Here is a 21,499-nt window from a genome sequence, read left to right as displayed (position 1 = left end):
TTTTCTATAAATTCTTGTTAAATATTTTTTTTATATGTTAACTTTTTAATAATAATAATTAAAATTTGTAAGCAAGATTTATCAATCAATAATAATAATATTCTAAATTGACACAATACTTAATGCAAGATTCGTAGTAACTTTTATCTTTAATTTTTAGATAACTTTACATATTTAAATTAGAATTTTAATAGTAACATACTAATATCTAAATATCAATAATTTCTTACAAATGTAAATTTATCATTCAATTTCTAAGAATAAATTAATACAAAATATGTGTATTAGTAAAATTATATATAATTAATTTCAACAAAATAATATACTTTATAAATTACAATAAATCACTTAAATTGTATAATATAAGTTAGGTGGCGGGATCAAAGATACACAAAAAATATGAATTTGACAAACTCGTCCGACCCAAAAAATATTAGAAACATTCGATTAGCAAAAGTCTACCTGGCTCACAGACTTAAATGGGCCACATTTTTTTCTTGAAGATGTTGTCAGATATGATCCAGTAAAAACCAAAATTTAAATTTGATATGGAAAAAAGCCCAACATGATCCACATAAAACTCTGATCCGGTGAAAATCAGAATTTTATGCAAACTTTTGGTTTAATAACAAAAAATTGATAACCAAATTGTTTTAAAAAAAATGGATTGAAATTATTATTGTAAGGAAATTTGTTGGATAATTATAAAAATTTTATTCATTATATTTAATTATTTAAGTAAAATTAATTAATTAAGTAAGAAATTGTTATAAAAATAATTAAATTGTAATTTATGACCAACTTTCTTAATTTGTACTTCTTAAAGAAGATTAAAATATATCATAAATAATTTACGGTAAAGGGTAGCTAGCATGAAAATGAAAATAACCTACAGCGTCGGCATTTCTGAAGGCGACACTATAAATAGAACCTTTAGTGTCGGCATTTCTAGACCCGACACCTTAAACAGAACCTATAGTGTCGGTTCCTAATACCCGACACCTTAAACAGAATCTATAGTGTCGGTTCCTAATACCCGACACCTTAAACAGAACCTATAGCGTCGGTTCCTAATATCCGACACCTTAAAACCAACCTATAGCATCGGCATTTTGAAACCCGACGCTATAAAACACTTTTAGGCGTCGGTTTTTCAGTGACCGACACATTTAATGGTTAATAGCATCGGTTAAATAGGCAACCGATGCTATAGATCTAGAAAAATTTACAAGAGGCGTCGGTTTAACTTATAACCGACGTATAAAAGCAGTATAGGCAACGGTTTCCTATACAACCGACGCTAAAAGTGTGACGCAAAAAAGCATTTTTGTACTAGTGAGAGCAGGAACCTCATCGTGGTTTCTTAGGTCGTAAACGATACCCCAGTCGGCCGGAAAACCGACCGGAAGTTCACGACGCCTGCGATGTCGGATTTTCCGACGACCTTCAATCGACATGCAACAGACAAAATTTTAGCATGGTTAGATTGTTGGTGAGACGATCTACATCTCTATAGTCTCCAAACACGCCCAGATTTAACAGATTAAAAATCCGACAAAAACATGAATTTTCCGGTGAATTTATTCAAGAACACCAAGAACATTCAAACTCGAAGATCACACCAACTTTTCTAAATGTTATTGAACTCCAAATTTGACATATAATATACTAAAATGACCAGGATAAAATTATCTACAAGATACAATCATCAATCATATAAACAACATCAACATCAAAAAGTACTATGTTCCTGATACATAACTTATAAATCATAAAGTGTCCTTTTTATGTAAACATTTATGTTCCTGATACACAACTTACAAATCACAACTTACACATTTATGTTCCTGATAGTAAGAAGACCTCTCATATAATGATAGTGTAAAAATATTTAAATTTGTAAACAAAAATTTGTTATAGTTTATCAAATATAGATAATTTGAGGATGTCCATTGTACATCATTATATTGAAATTAAATTTTTTAAGATGATGATTCATGAACAACCTTAGATTATATAGATTCAGTTTTATAACAATTTTATTCAAAGAAATAAAAATGCATATTAATTGAAGAAAATAAGTGATACTATTTTCTATTATATTATTGTTTAGTTATATTATTGAGGATTTATGAATGCAATGAGTTGTTTCAATAAATTGGAAACTTGAGCTAATCTGATCCTTAACCATATGTGAGATGGGATTACAAAGTCTTTTTTACCATAATTTTTATTTTTCTTGTTTATCAATATTAATCATGTATGTTTATATTCATTGGTGAATATAATAGTGGGGTACCGGTGATACATCACTATATCAAAATTCAAATATTTAAGCGATGATTTATCATACTTTAGTTTCTAATATAAATATGTATCAATGGTAGAAAAATAATTAGCTAATTTTGTTAATGTAGCTATTAAGTACTTTTGTTACAATCGATTTTTCATTTGATGAAGAGGTCTTTAGAAAATCATCTAATCTCCTTGTTGCCTATATGCTATGTGTTATCTCACACTAGTAATTCCATCTATTCGGCTGATGTGTGTAATGGATTTTATAAATTTTCATTGAGCATATCTCTTGATGTATTCCTGAGCCCATGCTCTAAGTCTAACAACTTCACATTCTCCTCTCCTCACACTTTCGTAATAATGGTTACAAGCCTTAGGATTATGTGCATTCCATGATCATAGGCATATCTAACAAAAAGCTATTAGATGAAATAATGAAAGGCATCATCAGGTAATCTTTAAAGTAAATTATAGCAAATTGGCAATGATTAATAAAATATAGCTGGTAAAGAAGCTAAAGAAGCTTGACAAGTAAATAGTTATAATATCATTGATTGATCAAACCTTCAAAATATTAGAGAGCATCCATTTATTCAAGGCATATGTCTACAACTTCTGTGAAAAATTTGGCATTGGTGACTTGATTCAACTAAATTTTGTGGCTTCACGCTCGTAAATATAAGATTAAATAACATTTAAAACTTAATTTATTGAGAATTAAAAGATATTCAACTTTGCAAACATAGAGGACTATTCAATTTATTTCTAAAGAGATTAATATAATATTGTATTGAGCCAATTAACAATTAGTCATTTACCCTTCCATTAGGGACACTTGTATAGTCCAGTTTCGAAAAAACCCATATGTACTTTTGGTGAACCACCAACAAATCATGAATATGCATATATCTTAATAATCTAAAAATCGTAGTTTCATTTTAAAAATATATTATCGATAAATATGCATATATTACTACTTATTTAATATTTGTCCTTATCATTTTTGTAAAAAAAATGGGCCCCTCACTACTAAAATAATTTAGTTTTGGATACACTATCTCTTACTATCCAAAATAACATATTATTTAAAAATGTTTATTTTATATTGTTGTTAAGTTACATTGTACATAACTTCAAAAAAATCAGTATATTGTGCATTGTGCATTGTATTCAAATAAATTATTTTTAAATATATAAATACCACTCATCATTTAAAATTGCATATTACTTAATAAAAAATGTGTCTTTCATATTATTGTCCTAACAAAAAAGTCCAACTATATTATATATAAATATAAGTGAAAAATTGTATTTATTTTTTCAGATATCACAAATTAAATGAGTATTTATGAAATTTGTATTTCGTAGATGTTATCCAGCTGTAAACATACATTATACTTTGAAATCAATGGTAATGTTATTGACTTTTTTTTCATATCCATGTATTCTATTATAAATATATACAATTTGTGTTCGTGATACACAAATTACATATCATAAAGTGTCCTTTTTTATGTATTCTTGTCAAGAATGATAGTATGAAGTCCTCTCATATAATGATAGTGTAAAAATATTTAAATTTGTAAACAAAAATGTGTTATAATTTATGAAATCCATGTAATTTGAGGATGTTCATAGTACATCATTATATTGAAATTAATTTTTTTAAGATGATGATTCATGAATAATCCTTAGATTATATAGATTTTGTTTTTCAACAATTGTATTCAAAGAAGTAGAAATGCATATTAATTGAAGAAAATAAGTGATACTATTTTCTTTTATATTATTGGTTAGTTATATTATTGAGGATTTATGAATGCAATGAGTTGTTTCAATAATTTGGAAACTTAAGCTCATATCCTTAACCATATGGGAGATGGGATTACAAAGTCTTTTTTACCATAATTTTTATTTTTCTTGTTTATCAATTTTAACCATGTATGTTTATATTCATTGGTGAATATAATAGTGGGGTAGGCCTCATACATCACTATATCAAAATTCAAATATTTAAGCAATGATTTATCATACTTTAGTTTCTAATATAAATATGTATCAATGGTAGAAAAATAAGTAGCTAATTTTGTTAATGTAGCTATTAAGTACTTTTGTTACAATTGATTTTTCATTTGATGGAGAGGTCTTTGGAAAATCATCTAATCTCCTTGTTGCCTATATGCTATGTGGTATCTCACACCAGTAATTACATTCTATTCGGCTGATGTGTGTGTAACCGGTTTTATAAATTTTCATTTAACATGTAATGGTGGACTACCAGATAATGATAGTTTTACTTATGATACTAAAAAATATAACTTGACAAAATTCAAATGTGGTATACGAGTGTTAAAACTACTATTTGAAAATGCTAGTTTATTAGGACTACATGTCAAATATGAATTTCTGAAATCAATTATCCACGCGTCTAACATATTAGAATGAACTCGGGTGTCTCATACTAAATAAGGATTGAAGTTTCTTCTTCTTGATGGTGATATGCTTGTAAGTAAACCCGATAAATATAATGACTTATAATTTAAAAATTCAGTTTAATTAAATTCATTTGATGGTCCTCTCTTAGTAAAATAAATAATGATACGATGAATAGAGGAGGTAACTCAAAGGAAAACTGGGATTGATTTGCAAGTGTTGTGCTGGAACTAATGGATAAACTACACGGGTTCACTTTTGCTCTAGCCTTTAGTGTAATCCAAGGAAGCAACCAAGATCAATTTATACTTATGGTCCGTGTAAAATATTCTCTAAAAAAATTGGTTGAGACATAAAAGAAGTACATATATGTGCTGAATGCATAAATTGTATAACATTATGTTTATAGATTCCTCACTTTGTTTAACAGCCTCCGTATATTCCTTTCTCTTTTTGCCTATGTTCCTTTATGCTTTGAAATATATCTGTGTTTTCTAGCGAGTCTGGATATGAAATTTAATAATAAAAGAGAATACGAAATTGATGGATTTCATTTTAGATTATACAAATATGTAATAATAGTATGTCGCCATTTACATGTATAATAATTTGAATTATGAGTAGGGAATTCGACATCTGTAGTCTGTCTGTTTGTATTAAATGAACGGAAGTGGATTGGTAGCTTAATCCATTTGAGGTTCGAGATGTGATGGACGATTGCAGCTCTTCGGCTCCTCATCAAAAATTAATTTTATAATGTATATATTCAATTGTAATTTACAATAAAATTTTAGATCCTATTACGCTTGACCCCAGGCCATAACCAATGGTTAGAAACAAAAAGGTATGAGGTAAGTGCAGTTCTAGTGAATTATAAGAGAAACCATAATGAATACTTCAATTCTCAAAATTCCCCATTTTCGCTCACATTCCAATCAAACAAACTTCAAAATATAGGAATTGTCTAACATAAGGAAAACAAATCTAAGTAATATGAAAATTTAAGGTAAAAACAAAACGAGTTCACTTGCAAATGAAGTAGTAGCAACTACTTACTAAATCTCTTAAATTAAGCTGAGTTGAAACATAAGAAATTTTTTTATCTTGCTTCCTTAAAGAAGCTCTTACCTCCAATTTCTTGAATGGTGTCTCTATTTTAGCCCCCTTTACGCACCAAGCACCCTCGTCATATGTTATGGTCACAATCATTTAAGGCAGTATATTATTGACACTTTCTGTCAATCGGACATGCTTTTCTTTCACCGGAGTAACATCAACTTCAGATAGCCCATTTTCTAATCCTTTGAGAAAGTTTGAAAAATATCTTCGAGTTACCTTAGTTAAATTTACAATCTCCTTACAAAATTTTTTATTAAATTCTTCTGAGCTAGCCTCATCTCTAAAGATTTTTTGAAGCTTATTCTCTGCGTAATCATGGAGCCTTTCTAAAGCCACCTCACCCTCACCTTGTGGTTACTTATATAGCTTTGTTTTCGTATATGCTTCTGGTGGCATAAAATATTCATAAATATAAGTCCATTTTAACAATCTTCTTTATTCAAAATTCTGCTCCCAAGCTTCCGTAAAAAAACTTAGGTGTTCTCGCTAACAATGTTTTTTCTCGAGTTTCGAGTTTCTGAAGTTTCTTATTTTTTATCTCGCTTAGATCTGCTAATGCTTTCTCTCTTGACTTTTCCGTTACAGCCCACCTTTCATAATATTGAGCATACCTCTTGATGTATTCCTCAGCCGATGCTCTAAGTCGTACAACTTCACATTCTCCTCTCCTCACAGTGTCGTAATAACCGACACAAGCCTTAGGATTATGTGCATTCTATGATCATATGCATATCTAACAAAACTCCTGCTTGCAAGGACGCTTACAAGTACTCTCTTGTACGTACAAACGTCGAAAGTTCATGTTCTCTGATTTAGATGATAGATGCATCCAACAAGTTTTGAAGACTACACGTGTATCATTATTGATTTATGTATTCTGTGGACAATCACAAGAAAGTTTCTATGATTAAACAACAATGCCATCATAAAATCTTACATAAGTTATCCCCATTTCCGTGTATATATGACCATTAAAAGACTTGGCCATATTTTAACACCCAGATATATTTATTTGATTTTCTAATTAGTAAAATATATTATATTAATAATGTGTTAAGTTGTATAAAAAAGCTATTAGAAGAAATAATGAAAGGCTTCATCAGGGTAATCTTTAAAGTAAATAATAGCAAATTGGCAATGATTACTAAAGTATAGCTGGTAAATAAGCTAAAGAAGCTTGACAAGTAAATATTTATAATATCATTGATCCATCAAGCCTTCAAAATCTTAGAGAGCATCCATTTATTCAAGGCATAAGTCTACAACTTCTGTGAAAAATTTGGCATTGGTGACTTGATTCTAAATTTTGTGCTTGGGGCTCGTAAATATAAGATTAAATAACATTCAAATCTTAATTTATTGAGAATTAAAAGATATTCAAATTTTAATTAAACAACTTTGCAAACATAGGGGACTATTCAATTTATTTCTAAAGAGATCAAGATAATATTGTATTGAGCCAATTAACAATTAGTCATTTACCCTTCCATTAGGGACAGTTGTATATTCCAGTTTCAAAGAAGCCCATATGTCCTTTTGGTCAACCACCAACAAATCATGAGTATGCATATATCTTAATAATCTAAAAATCATTGTTTCATTTTAAAAATATATTATCGATAAATATTCATATATTACTACTTATTTAATATTTGTCCTTATCATTTTTGTAAAAAAAATGGGCCCCTTACTACTAAAATAATTTATTTTTGGATATACTATCTCTTACTATCCAAAATTGCATAATATAAAATAAGTATATTGTGCATTGTGCATTGTATTCAAATTAATTATTTTTAAATATATAAATACATCTCATCATTTAAATTTGCATAATATTTAATAAAAAAATGTGTCTTTCATATTATTATCATAACAAAAAAGGCCAACTATATTATATATAAATATAAGTAAAAAATTATACTTTATTTTTTCCATATATCACAAATGAAATGAGTATTTATGAAATTTGTATTTCCTAGATGTTATCCACCTCTAAACATACATTATACTTTGAAATCAATAGTAATGTTATTGACTTTTTTTTTCATATCCATGTATTCTACTATAAATATATACAATCTGTGTTCGTGATACAAAAATTACATATCATAAAGTGTCCTTTTTTATGTATTCTTGTAAAGAACGATAGTATGAAGACCTCTCATGTAATGATAGTGTAAAAATATTTAAATTTGTAAACAAAAATATGTTATAGTTTATCAAATCCATATAATTTGAGGATGTTCATGGTACATCATTATATTGAAATTAATTTTTATAAGATGATGATTCATGAACAATCCCTAGATTATATAGATTTTGTTTTTTAACAATTGTATTCAAAGAAATAGAAATGCATATTAATTCATGAAAAAAAGTGATACTATTTTCTTTTATATTATTGGTTAGTTATATTATTGAGGATTTATGAATGCAATGAGTTATTTCAATAATTTGGAAACTTAAGCTAATATCCTTAACCATATGGGAGATAGGATTACAAAGTCTTTTTTACCATAATTTTTATTTTTCTTTTTTATCAATTTTAATCATGTATGTTTATATTCATTGGTGAATATAATAGTGGGGTACCCGTGATACATCACTATATCAATATTCATATATTTAAGTGATGATTTATCATACTTTAGTTTCTAATATAAATATGTATCAATGGTAGAAAAATAATTAGCTAATTTTGTTAATGTAACTATTAAGTATTTTTGTTATAATCAATTTTTCATTTGATGAAGAGGTCTTTGGAAAATCATCTTATCTCCTTGTTGCCTATTTGCTATGTGATATGTCACACCAGTAATTCCATTCTATTCGGTTGATGTGTGTGTAACGGGTTTTATAAATTTTCATTTAACATGTAATAGTGGACTACCATATAATGAGTTTTACTTATGATAGTAAAAAATATAACTTGACAACATTCAAATGTGGTATAGGAGTGTTACAAACTACTATTTGAAAATGCTAGTTCATTAGGACTACATGTCAAATGTGAATTTCTCAAATCAATTATCCACGCGTCTAATATATTATAATGAACTCGGGTGTCTGATACTAAATAAGGATTGAAGTTTCTACTTCTTGATGGTGATATGCTTGTAAGTAAACCCCATAAATATAATGACTTGTAATTTAAAAATTCAGTTTAATTAAATTCATTTGACGGTCCTCTCTTAGTAAAATGAATAATGATATGATTAATAGAGGAGGTAACTCAAAGAAAAACTGGGATTGATTTGCAAGTGTTGTGATGGAACTAATGGAGAAGCAGTCTGCATAAACTACACGGGCTCACTCTTCCTCTGGCCTTTAGTGTAATCCATGGAAGCGACCAAGATCAATTTATACTTATGTTCAGTATAAAATATTCTCTAAAAAAATTGGTTGAGACATCGAAGAAGCACATATATGTCCTCAATGCATAAATTGTATAACATTATGTTTATAGATTCTTCACTTTGATTAACACCATCCCGTATATTCCACATCCCGTATATTCCTATCTGTTTTATCCTATGTTCCTTTCTACTTTGAATTAAGTCTGCATTTTCTAGCAAGTCTGGATATGAAATTTAGTAATAAAAAAGAATACGAAATTGATGGGTTTCATTTAAGACTTTACAAATATGTAATAATGGTATGTCACCATTTACATGTATAATAATTTGAATTGTGAGCAGGGAAGTGGACATCTGTACTCTGAGGATGTTTCTGTTTGTATTAAATGAACGTGTTCGAAGTGGATTGGTAGCTTAATCCATTTGTGGTTCGAGATGTGATGGACGTTTGCAGCTCTTCGGCTCCTCATCAAAAATCAATTTCTTAATGTCTATATTCAATTGTAATTTACAATAATATTTTAGATCCTAATACGCTCAACCCTCAGGCCATAGCCAACGGTCAGAAACAAAGAGGTATGAGGTAAGTACTTTTCTAGTGAATTATAAGAGAAGCCATAATGAATACTTCAAAATAGTTTATCCAATAATCGTCTAAAATGGAAAGACAGCTAGAAAAGTGTTTACTGCCAAATTAATGTTGTTCGCTACAAAATTAATGCTCTCCGACATAAACTCTTTCGATTAAAGAAAAAAACTAGACAGTAAGATTCTTCAAATCTTTTTGTGTTATTGTTCCACTTTTGGGGGTGATAGAGATGTTCTAAACTATTTTTTGGTATGCACCCATAATGGCATTTGGTCTAGTTGTATGATTCTCGCTTACGGAGTGAGAGGTTCCGAGTTCAGTTCTTAGAATTCCCCATTTTCCCGACTATTTTAATTTGTTTTTTATTGCCCAGCTTATCACATAATACTAAAAGTCTATAAGTAGTTTTCCACTTTCATATGAGATGTAGAAGACTTAAAATTACTTGATAGAAATTCTACTACATTCACATTCCAATCAAACAAACATCAAAATATAGGAATTTTCTAACATAAGTAAAGCAAAATCTAAGTAATAAGAAAATTTAAGGTAAAAACAAAACCATTTCAGTTGCAAACAAAGCAGTAGTAACTACTTACTAAATCTCTTAAATTAAGCTGACTTGAAAAATAAGAATTTTTTTTATCTCGATGCTTTAAAAAAACTCTTACCTCAAAGTTTTTGAATGGTGTCTCTATTTTAACCCCCTTTACGCACCAAGCACCCTGAGCACATGTTATGGTCACAATCAATTAGGGCAGTACAGTATTGACATTGTCAGACATCTGTCAACTGGACATGCTTTTCTTTCACTAGAGTAACATCAACTTCAGATAACCGAGTTTTCTAATCTTTTGAGAAAGTTGAAAAGATATCTTTCAGTTACTTTAGTTAAATTTATAAGGTCCTTAGGAATTATTTTATTAAATTCTTCTGAGCTAGCCTTATCCCTAAAGTATTTTTACAGCTTATTCTCTGCGTAATCATGGAACCTTTCTAAAGCCACCTCAGCCTCACCTTGTGGTTACTCAAATAGTTTAGTTTTCGTATATGCTTCTGGTGGCATAAAATATCCATAAATATAAGTCCATTTTAACACTCGCCTTTATTCAAAAATCTGCTCCCAAGCTTCCATAAAAAAGCTTAGGTGTTCTCGCTCACAATATTTTTTCTCGAGTTTCTGAAGTTTTTTATTTTATATCTCATTTAGATCTGCTAATGCTTTCTCTCTTGACTTTTTATTTACAGCCCACCTTTCATAATAATGAGTATATCTCTTGATGTATTCGTGAACCGATGCATTAAGCCTAACAACTTCACATTCTCCTCTCCACACAGTCTCCTAATAACCATTACACGCCTTAGGATCATGTGCATTCCATGGTCCTAGGCATATCCAACAAAAATCTTGCTTGCAAGGACACTTATAATTATTCAGTAGCATGCTCCTAATGTACATACAAACATCAAAAGATCGTGTTCTTTGATTTCCATGATAGATGCATCCAACATGTTTAGAAGACTAGAGGTGTATTGTTATTGATTTGTGTATTCTCTCAACAATCACAAGAAAGTTTTTATGATTAAACAACAATGCCATCATAAAATCTTACATAAGTTATCACCATTTCCCTGTGTATATGACCATTAAAAGACTTGGACATACTTTAATACCCAGATATATTTATTTTATTTTCTAATTAGTAAAATATATATTATATTAATTATGTGTTAAGTTGTATAAAAAAGCTATTAGAAGAAATAATGACAGGCTTCATCACGGTAATCTTTAAAATAAATAATGGCAAATTGGCAATGATTACTAAAATATAGCGTGTAAAGAAGCGAAAGAAGCGTGACAAGTAAATAGTTATCATATAATTTATTGATTAAGCCTTCAAAATGTTATAGAGCATCCATTTATTAGAAGCATATGTCTACAACTTCTGTGAAAAATTTGGCATTGGTGACTTGATACGGCTAAATTTTCTGGCTTCGCGCTCATAAATATATGAATAAATAACATTCAAATCTTAATTTATTGAGAATTAAAAGATATTCAAGTTTACACACATAATACTTTTATGCAAAATAAGATTAGGGTTTTGAGAGTCGACCCCCGAAACTAGAGTTCTAGCCACCACTTCTCCATTCTTCAACCTTCATCCATCAATCGATTAAGCCCCCTTCACTCTCCCATCTTCTCTTTATTTATCTATCATTTTCTTAATAAAACAAAGATCTAATTCTTTTCGGGTAAGATCTTGTCGAGTACCTTGTTATCAAGGTTGTTAGTCATGCCCATCTTTTTTAGATGTTAGTGTTTTATGTTATCATGTTATTGTTTCGGCCGCTCTGATAAGGATTTATATGATATTTTTTGAGATCCGTAAGGCAGATCTGAGATGGTGGTGGATATCGCAAAAGCTCACCTTTCACAACAAAAAAATGTTCATATTTTAGGGGCTTTTGTTGCTCTAATATCAATTGATATAATTGATAGTTCAGAACATTGAGCTACAGATAATGTTTATGTGAAGGTCAATTGTGTTACTACTAATTTTCGAATTGATGTAGGTTGGATTACCTTTCAGATTAAAGAATTTGAATATTCTATGCGTTAAACAATCTGAAAACAAAATAACTATTTAGTTAGCTCGATTTTTGTTTCACAATCAGGCTACAGTTGACAGTTCGGGGGTTTGTCACGGCTGGGTTCAATGTTTTAATGAATTCTTCATTTTGTTAGTAAAAAAAAAGATATTCAAGTTTTAATTAAACAACTTGCAAACTTAGAGGACTATTCAATTTATTTCTAAAGAGATTAAAATAATATTGTATTGAGCCAATTAACAATTAATCATTTACCCTTCCATTAGGGACATTATTATTTCCAAGGAACTAACAATGAGATTTACAAAAGGGGGGCTCAATGTAAATCTCAAAACTTTTTCAAGTTTTGAGCAGTTTCAAAAGCTAAGTGTATGATGAACAGATGCGTGTGAATTGCTTTGAGCAGGTGCAGATAGATGTATATTCAAGACACAAATATAAAGAACACAAAGGCTTTAAAAACTTTTTTGGTGGCTTTGTTGTTCCACCAGAGATGTGTATTTCAGAAAATCTGTGATACAAAGAATTATTCACAGCTGCTTCCTAGTATAAATTAGATGATTTTCTCTCTATGTTTTTCTAAACAGCTCTGGAAAATTCACACCTAATTACTAGCTCGAACTTGGTTTACATATGACACCAAGTTTACAAGTGAAGACAAAGATAAAATATAATCATAAAATAATTTTTCACATGTTTCTTCTTCATTTCTCTATCCAATACAATCTAAGATAATCTGTGAATCTTTGAATACTCCTTTGTTTGCATCAGAATGGAAATGCTGCTTTTTCTTGATTCCTCCAAGAGGCTACCACACTCCAATTATCTCTGTCAACCCATGTGCCTCTGTTACCTTATGAATTATCACTATCAACTGCTATGGAACTGAGAATCCATTGAAGCTTTCATCCATTGATGGCTTTTTCCGTTGATGCCTTAGTGACATCCGTTGATGCTTTAACATTTGAAACTTTTTCCGTTGATGCACTCATCCGTTGATGGATGTTATCCGTTGATGCTTTAGAGACATCCGTTGAAACTTTATTTCTCATCCGTTGAATGCCTTTAATCTATCAATTGACACTACTTCATTTATACAAAATTACAAGGCATGAAATATTTACAATTAGCCCTCCTATTTGCATATCTATTAGTAGTCAACATGACTTATAATTTCCCACAACTTCTAAGAATTATAACTTAAATACAGAGACTGAAATGTGCTACAATACTAAACTTATTTCTAAGTAAAGCTACTCCATCAACGGATAGCCAATAGTGGTCTTATCCGTTGAGGCTACAAACACTAGATTTCTACTTAAGTGTTTTGTTTAACTTATCATCAAACTAATACATATATTCCTAACAATCTCCCCCTATTTATATGTACTAGAATTATAGGCATAAATTCAAGGTTAACTTGATGATAACAAAACACTTAACAAATATATGAGTTGAAACCAAGTAGAAATTCAAAAGTACTGCAAAAGTGTATGTACTGAGATAGAATTGAAGATTTACAGTGTTTCCAAGGGTGCTCCTTTAGTCTGAGCAAATCATTTTCTTTTCCTTTGTTCCCTTATTTTCTTCCCTAGCCTCCTGTCATTTTCCTCTACTTGGAGTTGGAGTTAATTGTAGAATTCAGCTTCATCTTCTTCACTGATATCTAACTTAGATTGCATGTCCTTGAGAGTTTCATTACTGGCAATTTTAAGCTGGTCTTCAAGTCTAAAAAATCTTCTGACTCCTTTATTTTCTCTGAACTCCATCCACCAATGAGGTGATTTATAATTATAATTCCATGCTCAGGGATGAGTAATGTTCTAGGCAAGGAATTTAACTCCCACCAATTCTTCCTTATACTGTCATTGTTGTTTAGAATCTCAGTTTTGGCAGTCCTGGTAAAGCCAGTAATGAATAGCCCTCACATAGAATTCTTTGAAGAGGCCAAGTCCTTTCCAAACTTCCTTTATACTTGGACACTAACCTTTCTGGTAGCTGTCCATAGGTATTTATTCCCCTTACTTCCTCCAGCTCATCCAGGTAGAGTTCAATATCTGTATATTCTTTTATGTCACTAATGTGAACATAATCATCCTTTGAGGCTTGTGGCTTAGGCTTAGGTTTATGTTTCTGAGTGAATTTACTTGAGGTTAGAGGAGGTGTTGATTTGGATTTTCTTTTCAATTTCTTTGGTGGTGGAGAAATAGTTAAGAAGGTAGGCGATTTGATGTTGTCCCAATCAATAGGTTCCTCTTTAGGGATGATTTTTTCACCATGGATATTTATACTGGGATCAGCCACAACAGGTTCAGGTATAAAAGGTAGTTGTTTAGATTTTGATTGGGTTTCCTCAGTGTCATCTCCACTCTTCTTTTTTGCATTGGCCTTCTTTCTGTTCCTTTTCTGTCATTCCTTTCTTTCCTCACTTCTTTCCTCCACACTATCACCAACCATATTCCCCATATCCACATTTATGCTTTCAGTCTTGTCTCCTTCACTCTTGTCTTCAATCTTCTTCTTTTCATCAATTTGACTCGACTTTAGCTGTTTTTCAAGCTTTGCTTGTGCTCTTTTGTCAGCCTTCAGGTTTTTGGCTTCTTCCTTAAGCCTCTTGGTCTCTTCTCTCTTGGCTATTGAGAATTTGGGATGTCCTTGCATCACACAAATGCTCTTTCCCTCCCTATATATGATAGCCATATCCATTCTTTCCACTACATCCTTGGTCTCTTTTTGCTTTATGATATTACCACCCAAAACTTTGTCTTCATCAGGCTTTGGAAGAGGAAAATCCACTTCTTTTAGTTGAGCAAAGCTTAGGGGATTCTTTGTAGAGTCCTTGTTGAATCTAGTGGTTTGCTTGAGTACCATGGGCTTCAGGTTCCTCCAACCTTATTCCTCCTTACTGGCTTGTGCCCCATAATGATTGGCTCCACGTTTGTTCTATGTTTCATAGATAAGGATTTTGTAGTTGTAGAGCCAAACACTTATTGCATCCTTTCATCAATTCTTCTCCTTTGCTCTTTCACCTTCATCTCAGCTGCTACTAGCTGGATTAGATCAATTTTATCAATCTTTCCTTTGATTTGAAGTGTTGGAGAAGTAGTGATGGCTGGAACTAGCAGTTTTGATATTTGTATATGTGTAGATGGCTCCCCTTCCCCTTTCCCTTTATTCTCCCCCTTTTTATTATCATCAAGGAGAGGGTCAAGCCCTGTGCTTTAGCTAGTTGCATTAGAAGACTAGTCTGAGACTTTTGATTGTGAAGAATTGTGACCATAGAGTTTTCAATAATTTGAACTCTTTCCTCCAATTTGGCCATCTTCTTTTCAGCATCTGATTCTCTTCTCAGTCTCAGTAACAGTTCTTGCATGGTTCTAATGGGCATGATTGAATCCAGCTTCTCAATATTGTAGGACTTCAAGTCAGCTATATCCTTCTTGAGTTCATCCACACATAGATTCCATCTTAATTGTTGTAGCTTCATGAGATGTAGGGAATCTAAGTGGGATTGAATAATAGCCTTGGTACCAGCATTTGAAGTTTCCTGAATTGCCTTTTGGATAGCCATGACTTAGTTGACTAAGGATACATTGAAATGCCCTGGTGTAGACTCCTTTGTCAATGCCCATTCAGGTAACTCTGGAATAGAACTTAGGCCTTCATCTCCCCCTAAGTTCATGCTTCCATCAAAAGAACCAGAGTCATCATCATTAGAATTTACTCCAAATTCCTCAGATGGCTCACCAGCTGTAGAATGCATCATATTGATAACAGCTTTATCCCTTTATAGAGATTCTGAAGTATGTACTAGGTTTAAAGTCTTTTCTGCCTCCTCATTGCCCTGAGTAGCCAACAGTTGATAGGTTGACACAGGATGAGTAAAAGTATCAGAATTCAAGGAAATATTATCAATTACAACTTTGTAATGTTGTTGAAATTGTCTTTCCATTTCAGCATCATCAACAATCATTGACTCACTAGCAATGGTTGGATCCACCCTTATACCTCATGTACCTGCTTTTCTCTCAATTTATCTCTTTTCATGCATCAGGGGCTCCCCCTGGCTCACACTCCTCACACCCTCACCTTCACCTACTAAGGTGGTATTCTTCTTACTTTCTTTTGCCATGCTGGAAGAAATAGAATGCATATTTAGACTCTCAAGCTCTCCTTTTTCCTTGGAGCAACCCAGCCTCTCACTCAAGTTTTCACTCCCTTCCCTCAACCCTAGAAGTGATTGTACAGTAACCATGTATTCTACACTTGAAGTTAATTCAGTTGTTTGTGTAGAGACCATCAACGGATAAGGAATATTCGTTGAAGTTGAAACTGATGGTATCAACGGATAATTGCTGTTAAGCTTATCCATTGATAAACAACCACTTGTCAATGGATGAGGGATATCCGTTGAAGAAGAAAAAGAAGTAGAAATTGAAAGTGACATAATTGTTGAATCTGTATGGATTGATTTTAATTTAGGTAACACAGATTCTTCAACTAAGTCTGAAAGAATTGGCTGATGATCCAACAAATCATCTAAGAGATGATGATCACCAGTATTTGAGTGGGGCTCCTCCCTGAGTTGTAAAGAGGGAGAATCAGGAATTGATGTGAAAATCATGTCCACATCCAGAGATGGTGATAGAGAATTTGGTGGTTGGTGTGTGTCAATTTTGGGAGAATGGGACTGTGACTCCATATTTGTTGGAGTCACATCAAGCTGAATTTGAGAAGACATAGATACAGGTGGTTGTATATATGCAGTGTGTGCACCCTATGCTGAAACTAGGTTTTGACCTTCTTTCTTCTTGTGAAGGCTTTTACAGGTGAGTATGTGGCTTCAGTGTCCCTCCCTCTTTTGTTATGTGTCCCTGGTTGGGGACTATTTTCAATAGCTGCACCCATTTGGGAGGATGCAACTAGGGATGAGTTTGAATCCTTTTCAACCACCACAGTCTTTTGAGAAACTGTGGCTTGGCTAGCTTGGGTACCACTTACCTCTCCTACCTTATTCTGGGGGTTTTCTTGATGTTCACCCCTCCCCTCACCACTAACACCTTGTTCACTCCCCTGAAGGTTTATGGTAGGTATTACAACTGTTGTCTTTTGAGAGATAACAGAGGTGGCTTTCTTTGACTTGGATTTTGAAACTTTAGGTTTGGTGGCCTTGGTAGGAACCTGTTGGGGCATTAACACAGATTCCATGGTCACACTTGAAGGCAAAGAAATGATGGGGTTGGAAGTAGTAGGATTTGAAGAAGTATTTACCTTACTTACTTGAGATGCATCCATGATTGGTAAGTATACCAATGGCACCTTACTGTTGAGGTTAATCCTTAAAAGGTCTGCAAGGACCCTCTTCTCTTGTGCCCAGCATTTGAGTTTATTACTCTCATTATTTATGACCAAACCTTCAGCAACATGGTTAGCCAATAACATAAAGAATCTAGCATAGTAGATGTTATGAGGTCTATTAGCCTTGTTACCTAACCTAGTACCCAATTCTAGCATAACATAGTTGCTAAAATTGTAGTACCTATCAGAAACCAGCATATAGAGCATATTAACAAGAGATGAAGTTATTGCATCAAAATTACTAATTTTCCTAGAGAAAACCTTGATAAAGGCATCACTGAGAAAACTCCATTCTTTCCTAAGGCCTTTTCTCGTAATACTGCCTAAACTAGTAGAATCAAGGTAATAACCTATGGAATATAACATGCTAGATACATCATTATCAGTGTGTGGTGTCATGGCATTGTTTTCAGGTAATTTAAAATAGGACTGTATATCATCACAGTTAATACAGTAATCCTTACCTTTGAGAGAGAAAAAGATGGTCATATCAGTGGGGCTGAACTCAGCAGTTGTCCAAATTTCCTCAACTACCTCACAGTAAATCATTGGGGCTTCCAGCATTGCATAGCTCAGTTTGTAGTTTTTGATGAAGTCCATCATCTTGTGATAATCTGAGTGGGCTTCATTCTTTTCCACCAAAGCTACGAAATTGATTTTCTCATAGACAAACCCAGATTGGGACATTATCTTTACTACTGGTGCCATTGTTGTGGTTAGAAGTTGCAGAGAAAAGTTGAGAGTTTTGGGAGAGAAAGAGAGTAAAAGCTTTTGAAAATTGCAAGAAAGCATAAAGTGAAAATAAGAATTCAAAGGGACTTTTATAATTTCTCAAATTAAAACATAAAGAGAATGATTAAACAATATTTTTAAGTGAATTACAGCCGTTTGAGAATAAAAGAAAAACTTTATGTATTCTAAAAACTGCCATTAATACAAATACATACAACTTTATATATGTATCAACGGTTAAGAAAATAGAATCAACGGCTGTGACTCACTCAAAATGACTGATGTGACACTTCAACGGATGAGGTAAATAGTTATCCGTTGAAGAATAACACAGTTTTATTTGTTGAAGGATAAAATTACCAGAAATGTATTTATCTTTCAACGGATAATGGACATCCGTTGATAGAACAATTTTGACTTTCAACGGATAGGGAATATCCATTGATAGAATAAACTTTACTTAAAGCCAACTTTGTTCTTGCAATAAATTCATTTCAGGCTATATAACAAATTACAATTAGGACATGAGTTTAGGAATAATTAAGCATACCTAGCTCACTTACCAATCTTGTGAATGTTGATTCATCAAGTGGCTTGGTAAATATGTTTGTAATTTTTTTTTCACTTGGAACAAAATGAAGTTCCATTATACCATTGATCACATATTCCCTTATGAAGTGGTACTTGATGCCAATGTGCTTGGTTCTTGAATGCTGCACTGGATTTTCAGTAATGGCAATGGCACTTGTGTTGTCACAGAATATTGGAATTTTGTCAACATTTAGCCCATAGTCAAATAGTTGATTCCTCATCCATAATATCTGTGCACAGCAACTACCAGCAGCAATGTACTCAGCCTCAGCTGTTGATGTAGAAACATAATTTTGCTTCTTACAAAACCATGAAACAAGCTTATTCCCTAGAAATTGACAGGTGCCAGTTGTACTTTTCCTGACTATTTTGTAACCTGTATAATCTGCATCTGAGTAGCCAATTAGATCAAAACCAGACTCTCTAGGGTATCAAATTCCTAGATTTGGAGTCCCTTTAAGATATCTGAAAATTCTTTTAATAGCAACTAAGTGAGATTCTCTAGGATCAGCTTGAAATCTAGCACAAAGATATGTAGAAAATATTATGTCAGGTCTACTAGCAGTTAAATATAGAAGTGAACCAACCATGCCTCTATAGTTTGTAATGTCCACAGACTTTTCAGCCTTGTTTAATTCAAGCTTAGTGGTAGTGGTCATGGGAGTTTTTGCAGATGAACATTCCATTAAGTCAAACTTCTTTAAAAGATCATAAATATATTTAGTTTGACTAATGAAAATTCCACCACTAACTTGTTTAACTTGTAAACCAAGAAAATAAGTTAGCTCTCCCATCATGCTCATTTCATATTTACTTTGCATTAACTTAGCAAACTTTTTACAAAGTTTATCATCTATAGAACCAAATATAATATCATCTACATAAATTTGACAAGTATTGTAGATCCATTAACATTTCTAAATAAAAGAGTTTTGTCAACAGTACCTCTTGTGAAGTAATTATCTAGGAGAAATTTTGACAAAGTCTCATACGAGGCTCTAGGTGCTTGCTTTAGTCCATAAAGTACTTTCAACAGATAATACACATGGTCTGGAAATTTTGGATCCATTTTGATAGACTTTGAAATTGGCATGAGCTGCATTGGCTAGAAAAATTCTGATGGCTTCAAGTCTTGCAACAGGAGCAATGTCTCATCAAAATCTATTCCCTCTTGTTAAGAGTAGCCCTTGGCAACCAATCTAGCTCTATTCCTTATGACAATACCATTTTCATCTATCTTATTTCTGAATACCTACTTTGTGTCAATAGAACTCTTGTTCATTGGTTTGGGTACCAGCTTCCATACTTTGTTCCTCTCAAATTGGTTTAGCTCCTCTTGCATTGCTAAAATCTAATATGGATCCAACAGAGCTTCTTCCACTCTCTTAGGTTCCTCCTGTGATAGAAAACTACTGTATAGACATTCATCTTGAGTAGCCCTTCTAGTTTGCACCTTAGATGTTGCATCACCAATGATTTGTTCAAAGGGATGATTCTTGGTCCATTTTCTTTGAGGTTGTAGATTAGCTCTAGATGAGGTGGCCTCAGTGTTGTCATGATGTGAGATAGAGTGTTGATTGGTTGAAACTCCCCCTGAGTTATTGGTCCTTTGCAAGGAACTGGGAGTTCTATCAACTGATGATGTAAATTGATTATCCGTTGATGAACTATGATCAACGGATGCTCCATTATGTACTTCAACGGATGATGCACTTTGTCTTTCAACGGATGCTGCATTACTTCTTTCAACGGATGCTGAGTTATGACTTTCAACTAATGCAGCATTTTGTGTATTATCCAAAGCCAAATTTTGAATCCTTTTTGAAGTGTCTTCTTCATTATTCTCATCATCACTATCATCACAATATATCTCAATGTTGTCAAATTTGAGTCCTTCATGATGTCCCTCATCTGTTAGTCCATCAATCTTTTTATCATCAAACACAACATGCACAGATTTCATAACAATGTTGGTTCTTAGATTGTAGACCCTATATGATTTTCCAGCAGAATAACCAACAAATATCCCTTCATCAGCCTTTACATCAAACTTGCCTTTGTGATCAGGTTAGTTCCTTAGAATGTAGCATTTGCAACCAAAGACATGAAGGAAATTTAAGGTTGGTTTTCTTCTCTTGAACAATTGATAGGGAGTCATGCCTTTTTCCTGATTAATTAGAGAAATATTCTGAGTGTAACATGCACAGTTAACAGCCCCAGCCCAAAAATATGTTGGGAGTTTTGACTCTTCAAGCATTGTTCTTGCAGCTTCAATTAGTGATCTGTTCTTCCTTTCCACCACACCATTTTGTTGTGGAGTCCTTGGAGCTGAGAACTCATGCATGATCCCATTTTCTTCACAGAACAACCTCATGGTAGAATTCCTGAACTCAGTTCCATTGTCACTCCT

The sequence above is a fragment of the Apium graveolens genome, chromosome 7 (genome assembly GCF_009905375.1).
Source record: "Apium graveolens cultivar Ventura chromosome 7, ASM990537v1, whole genome shotgun sequence".
NCBI lineage: Eukaryota > Viridiplantae > Streptophyta > Magnoliopsida > Apiales > Apiaceae > Apium > Apium graveolens.
Note: the sequence above shows the minus strand (reverse complement) of the source record.